We start from the raw sequence: 15,722 nt of genomic DNA on the forward strand, positions 1-15,722 counted from the left end.
CCCCTTGTGTGCCGTGCCCAGACCTCATAGGTGCTCGCTAACAGCACTTGCCCCAACAGTCGGTTAAAGGCTGTATGGGGGACATTTGTCTTTGTGCGTACGTGTGCTCGCTGAAAGGATGTCACGGGACAGACCCAGGTGCGATGGGTTGACTGACTGAGAAGACTGACCGATGCACCACATGTCCCGTGACCTGCCAGGGAGCCTTCCGACACTTCAGATGGCCTCAAGGTGCACCTAGCCTGGCACAAGCGCCGTGGTGACGAGTCCCCGCATGTACGCGTGACAAAGGGATGATGCAGCGGTTTAGCACTGCACTGCGAACCCGGCAACCCGAGTGTTCCTACCCGACCAAATAGAAAGTGGCTAATACATAAACCGATCCTCTTATAGGTTGAGTACCTGGTGCGGTGTGTAACCATCAGGCGATGGAGAGACAAAGGCGATCCGGGCGTGGTGCTTGGCCAACTCCGTCTTGCGCCGTGCCGGCTCACCAACAGCACTTGCCCCGGCAAACTGTGCAGGCTACACGGGGGAACTTTGTATACTGTACTGTGTTTTATGAAAGTAATATGGGTGGGATTGGTATGCGTGTGGGGCGTGGTAGTGTAGTGGCGAGCGCACGCCGCTACGAACCCGGTCGACCCGAGTTCGATTCCCGCTCACGGGCCACCCACCGGTGACAATTATCTGAATCGCTCCTAGGCCCTCCCCTAGGTAGACTCAGCCTCAAATGAGTATTTGGTATTGTGTGTAAAAAATCATCGCCGCTGGGGAGACAAAGGCGGCCGGGCGTGGTGCTGGACACCCACCTGATCGAGTGCTGTGCCGGCCTTCATAGGTGCTCGATAAAAGCACTTGCCCTAACAGTCTGTTAAGGCTACGCAGGGGATCTTTGTCTTTGTTGGCTTCAGGCCGTTGCGACAGAGAAGGCTTCGTTTAATTATTTAAATTAATAAGACGTAAAGATTAATTAATGTCACTGTACTCTGAGCCCCAAAGTGTCTGAACCTTACCCCTTACAATGACATTTTTTTTTAAATACACGGTCAGCAAAATGTATTCAAATTATGCTATCGACGGCGCATCAGGGGACAACGTACAGATTGTGATCTGTCTCGAAGAGCATTGAGAGAACGTCCCGCGGAAGTGGCTACCACAGAACTACCTCTTGAGATGCATTCGCGTGACTTTGCCACCTTCCCTGTTACAGTGAAACTCAACATGAATGATGTACTGTATGTGCTACGAAGATGGACCATTGCTCGAAACGTTGCCCATTATATTGATATATGTTTTTAAGGCAATACTATTTTAAGCGTGCTTGTGGCCGAAACGTCGTGAGAATTATTTTATTATGTTTTATTTTTATTATTTTATTATTTCCCTTCTACGTGACTTTACCGAAAGAACCAAGAAGACTGTTACAGAGAGTTTGTCGAATGATAATGAAACATTTGTACTCTATTTTTGTTTGCTGGAATATAGCAAAATTGATGTTGAGAAGTGAAATTGTGTTTTTGTGTGCAGTCATTGTTGACCGGGGTCAGACCATCAACTCACTGCACTTTTGAGAGTCCTGGATAATCGTAGGCGGCTGAAACTTGGATTTAACCCCAGCAGCTGACCTGCCACCTCGCATAATATTAACACTACACCGAGGTATTGTTAGTCGTTTTGGTACATTTTTACACAACCTTCAGTTGATGTCTGATAACAAAAAAAAGTTCCGTTTTTTTTTTATCAAAGAAACTATCTTCTCTGAGTCTTGGGTGTTTTGCTTCATGTCGGAGGCGAAACTGTAATACCCCCGAGAAAATCCACCGTGCTTACGAGAGAGGATAACACTTAAATATCCACGCAGATGGTTCCAATTAACTTACCGTACTGGACTGCCATCTGGCAATCTGGCAATGCCTATCGAGGCTGACAGTTTCACAAAACGTCCTGCGCGATCCACCGATCATCGCCCACATTGACAGCGGGTATTGGTTCAGCCCTGCTATCACTTTCCCACGCCACTGCTGACTGTCAGCAGGGCCTCTGCTAGAGGGAGGCTTCATTGCGAGGCCCATGGGCCCCTGGCAGCCCCCGGTGGCCTTAAGTGTGGCCCCTGGCGTGCGGTCCCCCACAATACACAGCTGTGAAAATACCCCCATCATCATCATCGTGCTGTCAATTACCCAATGGTTTCTAATGTGTGGCGGCCCTCACACTGATGATGTCTCATCCGCGAAAGTGCCCCACCCCACTCCTCTGAAAATTAGTGAAGAACACTGCTCTAGAGGCAATTTGGCCTACTCTTCCACGCTCGCTGCCCAGACGTCTTGGGAGAGGTTGGGAGTTCCCACACTTTACCCCATCACACGTGACCTACAGATCGACTCACTTGCGGTGAGCCCCATGTACACTTCCGTGTGGGGCAGACGCGGGGAAAGGGACGGGGAGAGTGGGGCGGGAGGGGTTGGGAATTCAAGAATCTTGCCCGATCGTTTAAACTGCCACACCGGGACATCGAATCGAACCGGTTGACCTTTTGATATTGGGGAGTCCAGTGTGCTTCGCCATTACAGCGGAGCCTCAGCATCCCATTATCCAACCCCCTTTACCGCAAGCTCGAGTAAATGGCCTTAAACACAAACAGCTGCGTGCCACAAAATCGAGAGTGGGGCAGCAGCATTCCCGCAGCGACACGCACAGGAGGGGGGAGGACGGAGTGTTGCACGGATGTTGACGAGGGGAATTTGTGCAAAATATCCTCCGACACCCCCTGTATAAAACAAATAATGGAATATTCCACCGCTAAATGCCAACATATGCGTGGACTCGTTCAAGCGGTTATCCTATTCCCACGCATTATAAGACGCTCTGGGAAGAAAGTTTTAAAACGCACCCCAAAGCGTTGTGCCCTGTGCCAATAATGTTATACAAATCTGATCTCACACACACACACACAACACCGACTTAGAACACGCACCCACATCGATTAAAATACAGGGGGAGGTGGGGTAGGCTGCGTCACCAGCCGTGGAAATAATATTTACATGGTTACAGAATTCACTGTTGATGGAGGCTCGGATGTATGTATGTTGAACTTGTTTCGCACCGTAGGAGATCCTAAAGGAAACCGCAGCTGTGATTTAGGCCAATCAGTTTCAAGGACAATGTGAAGATCGTCTTTATTTGTTATGATCAAAGCTAATTTTTGTTTGCATATTTGTATCACATCATGATATGGGACACGCGACATCTTCGCGGCATCTTATGCTGTGTGCTCTGAACAATGGCTATTGCCTGAAACGTCACGTTTTATTTTAATTTTAAGGCTACAGTGTTGTTATTGACAAACTAGTCAAGTTGTTGTTGTTGTTGTTAATTGTGCTTGTGCACCACTGCCGTTGCAGCAGCGGCACCACCACCACCACCACCAAATAACTAGTTTCATTCAGTGCAGTATCTTCATTTGAATCCAGTAATTCAAGGTGGATGTGCCAAGAGCCCTAGGCCGGTCAGGCTGAGATCCTGGGTTCCGAGCCAGGTAGTCGCCTGTAATCACACTTCACTAGGTGAGAGGCTAAGAGACCAGCATGATGTAGCGTAGTCTCATTTCATATTTTTTTTTCGAGCGGTTAAGTTGCAGCGAGTCGATGAGATCACCAAAATCGCTGCACACAACCCCCCCCCCGCCACAGAATTTCGCTTTCTGCAATTCAAGTTGGCTACATTGCAGCTCTGTGAATAAACAAAATCGGGGTTAGATTATGACACAGCAGACAATTACTCAGTGGCAGAGTGGGTGAGAAAGTGTTTCTCCGGTCTGTGCGTGTGGACCAGAGATATACTTTAATCCGTTTAAGGAATGCATCTCACAGATAGCTCTGTGATATCCCGTTCTGCGGGCCGCTCTCTGACACGACGGGTGACATCCACTGCTGTGTAAGACATATAACACGGATGCGTTGTCTCGCTACGTTGCGCCAATAACACAATCGGAGGGGGGGGGGGAGTGATATCTATATGAAACAATTGGTGAAAAAACTAAAGTAAGATTATAATGAATTAATAATAACATATTACTGTTCAAAATTCCTCAGTGCAAATGCGCCGCCTGTTGCCCTCTGACTCTTTGGCAGCCTCTTCCGCGTCCCCCTGCCAACTCTTCTGTGCGGCGGTTTTCTTCTGAACATTTTTTTCCTCGTGCGTGTCCGTCTTCAATTCTCCTCTCCCTCTTGAGCCGCAATTCTCTCGCTCGTCCCCCTCTGAATGAGGGCCGGCGAAAAGTGGCCAGCGATGCCCCGTCTCCTCTTTGAAGCTCTTGTGCATTTGGTTTTATTGTGCTTTTGGGGGCCTTAGCGAACGTTTATGTTGGCACTGCGTGGACTTTTTAGGGTGGTAGTAGCGTAAGGGTTACAGACTTCCAAACAAACTTCTTCTTGGTTCTTTCGGTAAAGTCACGTAGAAGGGAAATAATAAAATAATAAAAATGAAATATAATAAAATACAATTCTCACGACGTTTCGGCCACAACGCAAGCAGCCGTCCTCAGGTGAAGAACAGGTCTGTCGGAAAGACAGCGTCTGACTTTACCGAAAGAACCAAGAAGATGAATCTCTGCAGTCACGAAAGCTTTAAATCGAAATAACAAACAAACTTTTTTGTTTTATTTTTACCAGGTAAGGTCTACTGAGCTATATAGATATTTTTCAGAAGCAACCTGGTTATCAGAAATGATTGATCAACGAAGTGGCTTATCGAGTGTAAAGTTACGGCAGACAAAGGCTCTAAACGCATCTTTCTAAATGTGGATGGGAAAACCAGAGGACCCGGATAATAATCCACACGGCGACGGAGAGAACATGACGATCTGCACCGGTGATGAGCCTCCTCCTTGGTCGACTCAGCCTCAAATGAGTACCTGGTGCAGTGTGTAAAAACGTCGAAATTAGGGGGGAAGACAAAGGCGGCCGGGCGTGGTGCTGGCCACCCACCCCCTCGTGTGCCACAGTGCCGGCCTTCATATGTGCTCGCCAACAGCACTTGCCCCAGCAGTCTTGTTCAGGCTATACGTGGGGGATCTTTGTATGACTTTCAATTTTTTTTCATAACGAGGTTTGGCGGATGCCCTGGATGCAAGTGCTCTTGTAATCCGATCAGCGAGGTGCAATGGAATGTGCGCCACATCAAAACCGACTATTTACTATTTACATACACGGCGTAGAGGGAGTGCTCTGGCCAGTAACATCTGGCTCCTTGAAGGTCCCTGAAGGTAATACACCGATACAACAGCGTGCTCATTTTAACAAATGCGATGTGTGGCTACAGCCCTTTGTCAATTTCACTGCTGGATGAAGTCCTTCCCGACGCGCTGTGTCTGCAATGGGGATTTTTTGACCATACTTCACCACGCTGGTTAGTGCGAGTTATTGAAGTTGGGGGGGGGGGGGAGTGGGGCAAGGCTGTTAACAGGTAACACTCGCCGCTGCCGTTAGCCGTGCTCAGCAATCGAACTCTGTTTGCCGGACTGAGCTCGTAGCAGTGAGAAATATTGAAGCTTCGCTAACCGTCGCGCGGCTGAGCATGGTCAAGTATCCTTCACGACTCCTGCACGGGCTTGCGTTGGGGAGGCCATAATCCAGCGGCCGATTGGCGAAACGGTTCTCTACATGTGTAACGACTCCAGGAGCCCACTGCCTTTTGATGGTTCTTTATTGAAGAGACGTTCACTTGACAGTGAAGACCCCGATTCCAGCAGCAGCCCCGAGCCTCTCCTCTCGAACCCTTTTATCCCCAGCGTGGCCATCCCTTGACCCTTGACCCACCTCTCGAACCCTCTCGCTGGCTCTCGATCCTTAATTCGCACCTGTCCCCCTTCTGTCACTTGGCTACAGCCCCTATTCTCGATCCTTCTCGTAGACCTTAGATCGTTCCCCTGTCTGTCCCTTAACACCTCATTACCCCCTGTGGCCCCCTAGTCTCTTCCCATGCTAATTCCCCTGTCATTACCCCCTGTGACCGCTGGTCCCCTGTACTGTCTTTACACATGTACACCCACACGTACATGTGTTGTACGTGACGGGTTCACGTGCCGCGTGCAAGTCACAGGAGACCGCTACATTCACCACAATAAGGAGATACTTTAAGAAGAAGAAAACACAGTTGGGGGTGAGAAGAGAAAAGGAAGCCCTACTTGCTACACTGCATCTTTCACAGCCATCGTGCGTCCACGCCGCTGCTGGTTACATCGTATACTAAACTAAAACAGTTGCTAAACGGTTTCATTTTTATTTACCAGGTAAGGCCCACTGAGCTATATAGCTCTTTTTAGAAAGTGATCAGGCCACGATTGCAAGCTCAACGAAGTGGCTTACCGTCACGTGGAAATCTATAGCAGCCGAATACCCTCGACGCACGTCGATTCTAACCACGTGGAGGGAAAAAACGGAGGATTCGCAGCAAAATCCACGCAACCACGGGGAGAGAGAGACCCCACAAGTTCCAAAATATACAGCAGGCGTCAGGGTCGGGATTGAAACCACGACTGTCCGCATGCCAGGCGAGGTAGTTAACATCTCCCAGCCACCCGCAGCGTTTACAAAACGGCCACGGGATGGACGTCGGCCGGACGTGGGACGCGTGGCCAGCGAGCGCTCCCGGCACAAATATGCGTGTTTGCAGCGAGCGCGTTCTTTGGTGAATGCGAGGCACATAGCAGTCGGGGGGGGGGGGGGCTCACAAGGGGCTTAGTGTTGAGCTCAGATAGAGAGGGGGAGAGGGAGCCAGCCGAATTGGCCCCGGCCACCGCCAATTCTCAGATACAGAGCACGTCCCGTAGTGATGCTGGTGGTGGCAGGAGAGATGGGGACACCCGCTGTGAATGCCACATTCACAGGAAGGGGGGGGGGTGTAAGAGGGCGCGGGGGGGTCGTGCCGACCAGTGCGTGCGTTGATCTTCTACTGCGTGCGGACACGTTCGGGGGGAGGGGGGGGGGAGAAATGAGGGCCTTTGTTTCTGGCCACAGAGGCACGCGACATTTACAAAAAGAATGCCTCTTTGTGGCTTATGTAACCGCAATTTTTTTGTTTGTGATTCTTGTGGACGATGTCGTGCGAGCGGCTCGAAGACAGCGGTAATGTCGCTGACCCGGGCATTTTTGTTGTTGTTGTTGTTGTCGCGCGCATTGTGACGGTGATGGCGATAGTAGTAGTAGTAATAATACATTGTGATGTCGATCGTTACCGTCAATTAACGTGATTGTCGCGGGCTGGTGCGTGACCGTAATTGCGCCGACAGAGGGGTTGGTGGGTCACGTTGATGTCGCGAGGTTTTCCAAGCCCAGCGAGGCAGGCACACAGGTGGGAGTTCGTGGGTTCGCTGAACCCCATCTGTGCGGACACTTTTGAGTGCTCCTCGTATGCCTGGTGGACCTGTTTTTATCCCCCCCCTCCAATGTGTAACTACGAAGCTAAAACATCAAAAACAAACCTCTCATGAGCCCTCCTCTCACGGGTGTGGTCGGCTTGTTGACCGGAACGTTGTCCGACGTTTCGCAGCACGCGTTGCTGCATTGGACCTTCTCACTTGGAGCACAAACTGTCGGAGCAGAGCGCCGATAGACGCCGCACAACCTGCACACGCGCCGGATAGCGACGCAGCACAAGCGCCAAACCCCCACGCTGCAGATTCTTGGGTTTTTTTCGGTAAAGTCACGTAGGTAAAAAATTCGAAATTAATAAAAGTAAAATAGAATAAAAAATATTTACTAATTTACTTGATACAGCAAGCGTGCTGTGATTTTAATTTTAATTTTTTATTTTATTTTTATTAATTTTTTACCTACGTGACTTTACCGAAAAAACCCAAGAATATGAATCCTTGCAGTTATGAAAGCTTCAAATCTAGACCCACGCTGCAGCCCTGTGCTATCGTAGTAGTCGTAGTAATCCACTCGATGCGACATGCTCTGGAGAGAGAGCACTGAGACTCAGTGAGTTGTTTGGGATAAACACATTCCTCCTGCGGACGGAGCTGGTAGGAACGTTGGGTTGCTCGGTCAATGGCCAGGGTCAACGGCAGCGTGGTGTATTCCGCAAATATGGCCGACTGTGAGGGCGGGCACAAGCCGGCGTGAGTAGGTTAAACGTTGAGTTCTATAAGGGCACCACGGGGTGACCAGCCCCTCCCCACCCAGCCCCTCCCCACCTTCCCCTCCCCACCCAGCCCCTCCCTCCCCACCCAGCCCCTCCGTGCACGATGGACGGACGGACACAATAATCCCCTGTGGGCTGGTGGAACCAGTGGTTTCCTACCAGTAATACATGCCATCAATTATACTATCGTCATGGAATAGGGCAACAAATGGCAGGCGTCCAAAGAAATACATTTAATAGACAGGAGTAAGATAAACATCCAGTAAAAATCCAAAATTGTATCCTTAGCAAAAGACATTTAGAAATCGTCACTAAAAAGCACATTAGTCATCATGCCACTATCCGTGTTTTAAAATACAAAAAACACACACGTGAACTCTTGTTATCGGCACTTTCACAAAAAATACAACTTTTTACAAACTTTAAAAATATCTGCTGTACTTCGTGTTGATTCTGAGTGATATATCAAACATATAAATCAATCTATCGTATATAGAGTAGTTCACGGAAGAAAAAAAAGTCTTTAAAAAATCGCCCGGTTAGAGTAGTGATGGCGATGTTGGTAGCTCATGGGTCGAAAAACATTGTCCCAGTAAAGATGCAAATAACCGTATCGCTTAAAAAGAATCCGGTCACATCGGAAAAAATATATAAAAATGTTGTATCATCAAGAGCAAGGCCCGTCCATAGGGGTGGGTGGTGGGGGCTCGGGGAAAACAACCGTGTGGGCCTCCCCGACGCCTTAAAACTAACCCAGAAGCATTACATCTGACGCGGGGCCCCCCAAAGCGCGGGGCCCGGGGCGGTCGCCCAAGATTCGCCGTGTACCCTCGGGACGGCTCTGATATTCAGGACCAGTGGTGTCCAACATTCGTGTACCCCGCAGTTTTTTCGCTGTAAATTTAACGCGTAGGCTTTCGCGAGCAATGTTATCCATAATAAAGGTTTTTTTGGGGGGGTTAGATCACGTAAAAAATATAAAAGTGTCGTAAACCCACCTCCACCCGACACAGCCAATTAGTAGGGTATGTCACGTGAACAAAACGTGCCAATTAGTTACTGCTTCAGCACACCTGGTGTGTTGAAGCAGTAAGTAATTGGCACATTTTTTTGACGTGACAAAACGTACTAATTGGCTGCGTCGGGTGGAGGTGGGTTTACGACACATTGATATATTCACGCTGAGCCCTCAACAACATTTTCAGAATTAAAACGACTCTAAATCATCGTTTGTGTAAAACAGTTTCACGGACCACTTCCCACGACCTTACGAACCGTACAGCATCGGCCCGCGGAGCACAGGTATTTGAACCACTGATCCCAGACCGAATGATCTCTGCTTGTCCGCCTGGATGAACTCAATATTACACACCGATACCAATACCTATATCCATCCGCAGACACTGATACAATAAAAAGAAATCCGCCCAACGCATTCATGTCACGTTACAACGTGCGGTATAGTCAAACAATTTTTTTTAGCAACCATTCACAAATACGAGAACTACGGCCTAAAGGGTTAACCGCTCACGACACGGGGACGACATCGATGCCGGCTACAAACGAGACACGGAGAAAGAACCACGCCAGGGGGCACGACGAAAGGGCGCGGCTGCTTCGCTCACATCGTCAATGACGAAACATCAGCGGTGTCGTTACGTGGAGTTCATGCGCGCGAGCGTCAGGCGAATTCTTTGTCGGCGGTGGAGGGGGTGGGGAGGACTGAATGACCCTGAAAATCCCATCTTCCTGGCAAATGCGACGGGGGCACTTAGGAAACTGTTGTTTGACGAGGGAGCGGGTCGCCTCTTCCGTCGGAAAAGGCCGTCGATTGTTTAGTTCCCGGGCGAATGCTCAAATGTTCGAGAGCTGTCCCGGCCTAAGTGGAATGTTTATCGACGGCCGTCGGATGGTACGGAGGATGAACCCCTGCCTGTCAAATCGACCGGCGCTCGTGGCTGGGTGTCACCGGCGGTGATTGAGGTTTCTTGTGTGTTTGTTTTTCAACTTGAGCTACAGAGAAGACACTCCTCGGATGGCGTTTTTTTATCGGGTCGTTACCGCGTTATTCGTTCAGCGTGATGCCCGACGTTTCGCGCCGCGACCTGGGACCTTCTGCGGGAACTCAAGCGAAGCTCCCAGCGCGTGGAGCGAAGCGTCGGACTATCGTGCCGAACGACACGTGTGTGTATGGAGAAGCATGTTTGTAGTTGCGTGTGCGTGTGAGGAGCAGCATGTATGTTAGTGGGGAGCGGTAGTGTAGCGATGAGCACGCTGTGCTACGAACCCGGCCATCCGAGTTCGATTCCAGCTCGTGGCCAACACCGGTGACGGTTATCTGAACTCGTCGTGGGCCTCCCCTAGGTCGACTCAGCCTCAAATGAGTAACCTGGGCGTGGTGTCGGCCACCCACCCCCTCGTATGCCGCGCTGGCCTTCATATGTGCTACTCGCTAACAGCACTTGCCCCTCCAGTCTGTTAAGGCTATACGGGGGATCTTTGTCTTTGTATCAAGAAATTATTTTTGTTTAGCACTCGCCAGTTCACCGCAAAGGGGATCGTGCTCATGAAACGCTATTAGCAAAACACAACGATGATGATAATAATGGCGACAATAGTAATCACTCGCAGCGTCCTCGCAAAACAAGTGAACCGTCTGAATTGAATGTATGTTGAACTTCTTTTGCGCCGTACGTTGCCAACCGTGCTATGACCCCCCCCCCCCCCCCACGGCGGTGATCAGAGCTGCAAGTGAGAAATCGGGCAGCCCCCCTACTGACTCGTTGCGTACCCCGTGTGTTGGCTGTTTTCGATGGAGACTGATACATGGGTACGGTACGTATGGCTATTCCTGTCACTTGTATGTATGTTGAACGTCTTCTAATTGTACTTGGAACAGTTCAGGGGTAATCTACCCCAGGCCAACGCGCACTGCAGGATATGTATTTACCCTTAATGTTGATTTACGTTGGTGCGGTATTTAACGATTTCTCCTGCAACTTGGGTTGTCTTTACTCCGAATTTTCATATCCCTCATTGCTGCACGTTGTGTCATTGCTCACGAGTTCTCACCTGGTGGTGTTGGTGATCCAGGTCACTCTTGCAAACGGGACTCATCCTGGTCTCTTTGAGTTCTTAAACGGTTAATAAAAACACACACACTTGGGGTGACTTGGTTGGAACACGGTGTTCTCTTATCATCCGTACTGAGCCTGCGCTTGTTGTTGTTTGTAGCCAGAGATTTGCGCCGTAGAAATCCAATACTACAGGGAGGCGGGCCTCTCCAACCTCAGTCACTCAACGTTCTCAGCAACTCAACGTCGCGTAAACCACGCGCAGTCGTGACTGGGCAACTCTGCGCCACGTGAACAGACTTTGTGTTCTTATTTCATAACCGTGTATTTCTCGGCTTGTCAATGGGGAGGGGGGTAGGGGGGTAGTGAGGGGTGGTTTTAATTCGTCAGCACTGCTTCGTCAGGGGTTGTATCGTTCAAATGTGCCGTACCAGGGCCAGCGTCGTGGCTTTTTAGCGTCTCATCGTTTTGACATTCCACCTGCCCAACCCGTGCTGTGCGTGCCACATTTTGTAGAGCCACGTGTAAGCAAAAAAAAAAGTAAATACCCCGATCCGCTCGCCACAAAATATTCCACGAACACCCACCGCCGAAACCAGCGCCTTCTTGACCTGCCGTGACGACCAAATTAGCAAATCGAAATTGAAAAGCTGCAAAGTGCACAAAGAAGCACGGAAGACGTGCACGCCGAGGATTGCGCCGAAGAGCACAGACAGCAAGTGGAGCGTGAGGATTAGCGGAGAACCGCAAGATCAGAGACAGCGAATTGGCCGTTGTTTAAAGTGGCCTTTGGCCAGAGCCACTGCGAGTGCCAGTGGACGACGGCTGATGACGGAATGGCAGCCAAAAGGAGGGAAACGCGCCCCCAAGAGAACCACTGCGACGGCGAGCAGTGGGAGTTTGTGAGTTGAGGTCCTACTCGGGGTTGGAGGGGGTGGCGGGGGTTGCGAGGTGGATCGTGACCGTCGCACGATCGCGAGTTGACGTTCAACGGCGTGAGGAAGGAAGCATCTGATCTCAGCAGTCAATAGACCACGTGTGGTTGGTGGTGGTGTGGACCTGGCGTGGTTGGTGGTGGTGACCTGGTGTGGTTGGTGGTGGTGGTGACCTGGCGTGGTTGGTGGTGGAGGTGACCTGGTGTGGTTGGTGGTGGTGTGGACCTGAAGTGGTTGGTGGTGGTGACCTGGCGTGGTTGGTGGTGGTGACCTGGTGTGGTTGGTGGTGGTGACGTGGTGTGGTTGGTGGTGGTGACCTGGTGTGGTTGGTGGAGGTGACGTGGTGTGGTTGGTGGTGGTGACCTGGTGTGATTGGTGGTGGTGTGGACCTGGCGTGGTTGGTGGTGGTGACCTGGTGTGGTTGGTGGTGATGGTGACCTGGCGTGGTTGTTGGTGGTGACCTGGCGTGGTTGGTGGTGGGGTCCTGGCGTGGTTGGTGGTGGTGACCTGGCATGGTTGGTGGTGGTGGGGACCTGGCGTGGTTGGTGGTGGTGACCTGGCGTGGTTGGTGGTGGTGACCTGGCGTGGTTGGTGGTGGTGACCTGGCGTGGTTGGTGGTGGTGACCTGGCGTGGTTGGTGGTGGTGACCTGCTGTGTGTTCTGGAGGCTGTGAGATATGGTATTCGTGTTTGGCAGCCGTTTTTCTTTTTCTTTCAAACTTGCGCACAAATGCACGGATATTTATAACAAACGAATAATTGGCGGCGACTGCAAGTCGGAGGCTGCACGCTCAGTTCATTTAAATGGAAATTCAAGGCTGGAACCGTTTAATAAGTGGCAGCCGTGCGTCCGTCTTGATGAAAGGTGTAGTAATTACTTACTGACACTGTCATTCGCACTTTGCGATTCATTTGTAAGCTTGACTCTTATCGTGGCATTGTTGGATTATATAAATCCAGCACTCTGCTGAATATGAATCATACGGTAGTGGGAGTGTTTTATTTTTAAGTGTAATCATTTTTGTTAAAGTACTGTATTGGCTTTTGGGAAACGTGAAAATTAAAAATGTGTGGACGCGCGCTGGGTCGGTGGTTGCATGGCAGGGTCGCGAGAGGGTGGTGGCAACCAAGGGGGGCATGCTTTCATTCAGCAGTGGGTCGTCCGTGGCTGATGATTGTTCGATGATGATACCGACTAACCCCTCGCCAAAGCGACTCTGCGAATCCAAAGGTTCCGATTCGATTCAAGATTCGATTATTTTACGCTTTCATCGCGGTGAATGTTCCGCCGCTCGTGGCCGCGGGGTTCGAAGCGTTCCGGTTACACGAGAAATGAGAAATGTCGAATCTCGCTCCCGTGATTCGATGCGTCTACCGTGGGCTCGACATCCGTTGTAGCCTTACGTCCCATCGGCGACGAATGGGATTTAGTAAGAACATCGACGCATCGATGCCATGGTTACAAATGCAATGCTGCAGTTCAGCCGCAACCGTCATGAGCTCTGAATCCGTGAACTGTTTCGCCTTATTGTGCGAGCCCTCATTGTTAAGAGCCCCCCATTCCCCCCCCCCCCCCGTTTCACACGATTGTAGGGATCGACACGTGGAGCATTGACGGGGATTATCCCCTCAGGTTCGGCCAGAGCGGCCAACTTTCCCGGAATATTTCGAGCGAGAACTCAGGGGCCGTCCATAAATGACGTCACGCGATTTTGGACTATTTTTGATCCCCCCCCCCTCGTCACACGGCGTCACAAAAAGTCAGACCCCCCCTCAAATATGACGTCACAAAGCTCTGCCCCCCCCCCCAAACCATAAAACATGCTTCAAATCGCTTTAAACTATTGTCATTGTCGTGCGTATTTAATGCACTCTGATGTTGTAGGAGTGTTGTTATAACAATTAGTGTTGTTATAACAATTCTATATTTATTTAAAGTTGCGCATTTTGACGTGACGTCACATTTCTCAACCCCCCCCCCCTCGTCACACATCGTCACAAATGTCTGACCCCCCTCCCCCCCTAGGTGCGTGACGTCATTTATGGACGGCCCCTTAAGCCGCCCGCCCCTGATTGTACCCCCTCGTGTTTCTGCCTCGACCCTACCTCAGTGGGCATCTCGTCCACATGGGGACACTCGACACAGCCATTCAGAGACCTCGTCCCGGTACGTGCGGCACCGCCGTGGGAGGGATGTTGACTACCTCGCCCGGTATGCGGGAGGTTCGTGGGTTCGATCCCGATGATTACGCCTGCTGCTGTATATTTGGAGTTTGTGTTGTCTCTCGCCCCGTGGTCGCGTGGAATTTGCTCCGGGTCCTCCGTTTTTTTTCCCCTGCACGTTTAGAATCAACATCACGGGGGATTAGAGTACCTGGCTGCTATAAATGTCCACGTGAGGGGCCACTTTGTGGAGCGATCATTTGTGAGAGCCCTGGTCGCTTCTGAAAAAGAGCTACAAAGCTCAGTTGGGGCCTTACTTAGCAAAACAAAAAAACGAGTTCAGTTTAGTTGAGACTCAATCTGAAATGAGCATCTGTCTCAACATCATGGAGAGAGGAGCGTGCACGGGTAATACTGGCCACACCACCATACGCCTTCGTATGGCGTTTGCCGAGAGCACTCGTGCCTAGCAGTTGCGCAACGGCTAAAGTGATACCGTTTTTTTTTCCAACAAAACAAAACAATGCGGTCCGTTGCAACACGGCCTCTCTCTGCATCCGTCCCACACCCACGGCACTGTGATGTGAGAAAGATGCAGCGTAGTTAGTTTGTCTGCGTGCGCGTCGCGGTAAAGTCGAGTGGAGTGGGGGTAAAGTGTGGGCGAATCCCACCACTTCCAAGACGTCTGGCCAGCGTGGAAGAGTAGGCCAAAGACCACTCCTCGAGGTGCTCTCTGGAGCTCCATCTAGTGGAGGTCCCGTGCACCAGCGGTGGGTGTGAGGAATTGCACGGTCGCCCCTTGAGCTGTATGGCACACGAGCACACAAGGGGCAGATGGGACGTCTTGGCAGCGGTCAGTCTGTCGGGGACTGGAATGAGGGAACGTGCCCCCCCCACCCACCTCGCTACCCCCCTTTAAATGGGAGTCACTCGTCCTCGGGGCGGATGCAGCGACGCTCGGAGTTCATCGCTAAGTGGTCGTTAATGCCACCGTATCCTGCCATCACTTCCTTCCTCCGTGCCAGATGCCACAGCAGCTACGCCATCACAAACTGCACCTTCCTTTTTTCTCTCTCTCTGGCGACTTGTTTTCTCTGCCTGTGTCCTCTCTTTAGATTGTTCACACTTAAATTCTAACTTAGCAATCTTTGAAATACGTAATCAACCAGGCTATGCGTTAATTGTGTATTGACCGACCCTCTGTGTTGTATTACATTACATTTCGATATTTTACTAGGTTATTTAATTTTAGTGTGTCCTTCTCCTGATTTTCAGGCTTGCTTGCCGTGCCATCGCATTCACAGCACCACGTCTGTTGACCACTCATTGATATGCTAATTTTTTCTCTAACCCTCCTCCCTCTCGCTGCCTCCGCCCCCCCCCTCTGTCTATTTAAGGCCACC

This window comes from Lampetra planeri, chromosome 11 (genome assembly GCF_965212315.1).
Source record: "Lampetra planeri chromosome 11, kcLamPlan1.2.h2, whole genome shotgun sequence".
NCBI classification, from domain to species: domain Eukaryota; kingdom Metazoa; phylum Chordata; class Hyperoartia; order Petromyzontiformes; family Petromyzontidae; genus Lampetra; species Lampetra planeri.